The sequence below is a fragment of the Lynx rufus genome, unplaced genomic scaffold (genome assembly GCF_022079265.1).
Source record: "Lynx rufus isolate CCGP_SWC_20201006 ecotype Redwood Valley unplaced genomic scaffold, mLynRuf1.p SCAF_13, whole genome shotgun sequence".
NCBI classification, from domain to species: Eukaryota; Metazoa; Chordata; class Mammalia; order Carnivora; family Felidae; genus Lynx; species Lynx rufus.
In genome coordinates, this window is record NW_025814827.1 from 52778756 (window position 1) to 52783513 (window position 4758).

Genomic DNA, 4758 nt, shown 5'->3' on the forward strand with positions numbered 1-4758 from the left:
GGGTGTGGAGTTTGGTGAGCTCTTTATAGATTTTAGATACTAGCCCTTTGTCCGATGTGTCATTTGCAAATATCTTTTCCCATTCCGTTGGTTGCCTTTTAGTTTTGTTGGTTGTTTCCTTTGCTATGCAGAAGGTTTTTATCTTCATAAGGTCCCAGTAATTCACTTTTGCTTTTAATTCCCTTGCCTTTGGGGATGTGTCGAGTAAGAGATTGCTACGGCTGAGGTCAGAGAGGTCTTTTCCTGCTTTCTCCTCTAAGGTTCTGATGGTTTCCTGTCTCACATTTAGGTCCTTTATCCATTTTGAGTTTATTTTTGTAAATGGTGTGAGAAAGTGGTCTAGTTTCAACCTTCTGCATGTTGCTGTCCAGTTCTCCCAGCACCATTTGTTAAAGAGGCTGTCTTTTTTCCATTGGATGTTCTTTCCTGCTTTGTCAAAGATGAGTTGGCCATACGTTTGTGGGTCTAGTTCTGGGGTTTCTATTCTATTCCATTGGTCTGTGTGTCTGTTTTTCTGCCAATACCATGCTGTCTTGATGATTACAGCTTTGTAGTAGAGGCTAAAGTCTGGGATTGTGATGCCTCCTGCTTTGGTCTTCTTCTTCAAAATTCCTTTGGCTATTCGGGGCCTTTTGTGATTCCATATGAATTTTAGGATTGCTTGTTCTAGTTTTGAGAAGAATGCTGGTGCAATTTTGATTGGGATTGCATTGAATGTGTAGATAGCTTTGGGTAGTATTGACATTTTGACCATATTTATTTTTCCAATCCATGAGCAGGGAATGTCTTTCCATTTCTTTAAATCTTCTTCAATTACCTTCATAAGCTTTCTATAGTTTTCAGCATACAGATCCTTTACATCTTTGGTTAGATTTATTCCTAGGTATTTTATGCTTCTTGGTGCAATTGTGAATGGGATCAGTTTCTTTATTTGTCTTTCTGTTGCTTCATTGTTAGTGTATAAGAATGCAACTGATTTCTGTACATTGATTTTGTATCCTGCAACTTTGCTGAATTCATGTATCAGTTCTAGCAGACTTTTGGTGGAGTCTATCGGATTTTCCATGTATAATATCATGTCATCTGCAAAAAGCGAAAGCTTGACTTCATCTTTGCCAATTTTGATGCCTTTGATTTCCTTTTGTTGTCTGATTGCTGATGCTAGAACTTCCAGCACTATGTTAAACAACAGCGGTGAGAGTGGGCATCCCTGTCGTGTTCCTGATCTCAGGGAAAAAGCTCTCAGTTTTTCCCCGTTGAGGATGATGTTAGCTGTGGGCTTTTCATAAATGGCTTTTATGATCTTTAAGTATGTTCCTTCTATCCCGACTTTCTCAAGGGTTTTTATTAAGAAAGGGTGCTGGATTTTGTCAAAGGCCTTTTCTGCATCGATTGACAGGATCATATGGTTCTTCTCTTTTTTTTTGTTAATGTGATGTATCACGTTGATTGATTTGCGAATGTTGAACCAGCCCTGCATCCCAGGAATGAATCCCACTTGATCATGGTGAATAATTCTTTTTATATGCTGTTGAATTCGATATGCTAGTATCTTATTGAGAATTTTTGCATCCATATTCATCAGGGATATTGGCCTGTAGTTCTCTTTTTTTACTGGGTCTCTGTCTGGTTTAGGAATCAAAGTAATACTGGCTTCATAGAATGAGTCTGGAAGTTTTCCTTCCCTTTCTATTTCTTGGAATAGCTTGAGAAGGATAGGTATTATCTCTGCTTTAAACGTCTGGTAGAACTCCCCTGGGAAGCCATCTGGTCCTGGACTCTTATTTGTTGGGAGATTTTTGATAACCGATTCAATTTCTTCGCTGGTTATGGGTCTGTTCAAGCTTTCTCCTTCCTCCTGATTGAGTTTTGGAAGAGTGTGGGTGTTCAGGAATTTGTCCATTTCTTCCAGGTTGTCCAATTTGTTGGCATATAATTTTTCATAGTATTCCCTGATAATTGTTTGTATCTCTGAGGAATTGGTTGTAATAATTCCATTTTCATTCATGATTTTATCTATTTGGGTCATCTCCCTTTTCTTTTTGAGAAGCCTGGCTAGAGGTTTGTCAATTTTGTTTATTTTTTCAAAAAACCAACTCTTGGTTTCGTTGATCTGCTCTACAGTTTTTTTAGATTCTATATTGTTTATTTCTGCTCTGATCTTTATTATTTCTCTTCTTCTGCTGGGTTTAGGCTGCCTTTGCTGTTCTGCTTCTATTTCCTTTAGGTGTGCCGTTAGATTTTGTATTTGGTATTTTTATTGTTTCTTGAGATAGGCCTGGATTGCAATGTGTTTTCCTCTCAGGACTGCCTTCGCTGCGTCCCAAAGCGTTTGGATTGTTGTATTTTCATTTTCGTTTGTTTCCATATATTTTTTAATTTCTTCTCTAATTGCCTGGTTGACCCACTCATTCGTTAGTAGGGTGTTCTTTAACCTCCATGCTTTTGGAGGTTTTCCAGACTTGTTCCTGTGGTTGATTTCAAGCTTCATAGCATTGTGGTCTGAAAGTATGCATGGTATAGTTTCAATTCTTGTAAACTTATGAAGGGCTGTTTTGTGACCCAGTATATGATCTATCTTGGAGAATGTTCCATGTGCACTTGAGAAGAAAGTATATTCTGTTGCTTTGGGATGCAGAGTTCTAAATATATCTGTCAAGTCCATCTGATCCAATGTCTCATTCAGGGCCCTTGTTTCTTTATTGACTGTGTGTCTAGATGATCTATCCATTTCTGTAAGTGGGGTGTTAAAGTCCCCTGCAATTACCACATTCTTATCAATAAGGTTGCTTCTGTTTATGAGTAATTGTTTTATATACTTGGGGGCTCCGGTATTTGGCGCATAGACATTTATAATTGTTAGCTCTTCCTGATGGATAGACCCTGTAACTATTATATAATGTCCTTCTTCATCTCTTGTTACAGCCTTTAATTTAAAGTCTAGTTTGTCTGATATAAGTATGGCTACTCCAGCTTTCTTTTGGCTTCCAGTAGCATGATAAATAGTTCTCCATCCCCTCACTCTGAATCTAAAGGTGTCCTCAGGTCTAAAATGAGTCTCTTGTAGACAGCAAATAGATGGGTCTTGTTTTTTAATCCATTCTGATACCCTATGTCTTTTGGTTGGTGCATTTAATCCATTTACATTCAGTGTTATTATAGAAAGATACGGGTTTAGAGTCATTGTGATGTCTGTATGTTTTATGCTTGTAGTGATGTCTCTGGTACTTTGTCTCACAGGGTCCCCCTTAGGATCTCTTGTAGGGCTGGTTTAGTGGTGACAAATTCCTTCAGTTTTTGTTTGTTTGGGAAGACCTTTATCTCTCCTTCTATTCTAAATGACAGACTTGCTGGATAAAGGATTCTCGGCTGCATATTTTTTCTGTCTAGCACACTGAAAATCTCGTGCCAATTCTTTCTGGCCTGCCAAGTTTCAAAAGAGAGATCAGTCACGAGTCTTATAGGTCTCCCTTTATATGTGAGGGCACGTTTACCCCTTGCTGCTTTCAGAATTTTCTCTTTATCCTTGTATTTTGCCAGTTTCACTATGATATGTCGTGCAGAAGATCGATTCAAGTTACGTCTGAAGGGAGTTCTCTGTGCCTCTTGGATTTCAATGCCTTTTTCCTTCCCCAGTTCAGGGAAGTTCTCAGCTATTATTTCTTCAAGTACCCCTTCAGCACCTTTCCCTCTCTCTTCCTCCTCTGGGATACCAATTATGTGTATATTATTTCTTTTTAGTGTATCACTTAGTTCTCTAATTTTCCCCTCATACTCCTGGATTTTTTTCTCTCTCTTTTTCTCAGCTTCCTCTTTTTCCATAACTTTATCTTCTAGTTCACCTATTCTCTCCTCTGCCTCTTCCATCCGAGCCGTGGTGGTTTCCATTTTGTTTTGCATTTCATTTAAAGCGTTTTTCAGCTCCTCGTGACTGTTCCTTAGTCCCTTGATCTCTGTAGCAAGATATTCTCTGCTGTCCTGTATACTGTTTTCAAGCCCAGCGATTAATTTTATGACTATTATTCTAAATTCACTTTCTGTTATATTATTTAAATCCTTTTTGATCAGCTCATTAGCTGTTGTTATTTCCTGGAGATTCTTCTGAGGGGAATTCTTCCGCTTGGTCATTTTGGATAGTCCCTGGTGTGGTGAGGGCCTGCAGGGCACTTCCCCTGTGCTGTGGTGTATAACTGGAGTTGGTGGGCGGGGCCGCAGTCCGACCTGATGTCTGCCCCCAGCCCACCGCTGGGGCCACAGTCAGTCTGGTGTGTGCCTTCTCTTCCCCTCTCCTAGGGGCGGGATTCACTGTGGGGTGGTGTGGCCCGTCTGGGCTACTTGCACACTGCCAGGCTTGTGATGCTGGGGATCTGGCGTATTAGCTGGGGTGGGAAGGCAAGGTGCACGGTGGCAGGGGGGGCAGGCTTAGCTTGCTTCTCCTTAGGTGATCCACTTCAGGAGGGGCCCTGTGGCAGCGGGAGGGAGTCAGATCCGCTGCCGGAGGTTTGGCTCCGCAGAAGCACAGAGTTGGGTGTTCGCGCGGAGCGAGCAATTTCCCTGGCCGGAACCGGTTCCCTTTGGGATTTTGGCTGGGGGATGGGCAGGGGAGATGGCGCTGGCGAGCGCCTTTGTTCCCCGCCAAACTGAGCTCTGTCGACCGGGGGCTCCGCAGCTCTCCCTCCCTTTGTCCTCCAGCCTTCCCGCTTTCTGAGCAGAGCTGTTAACTTATGACCTCCCAGACGCTAAGTCGCGCTTGCTGTC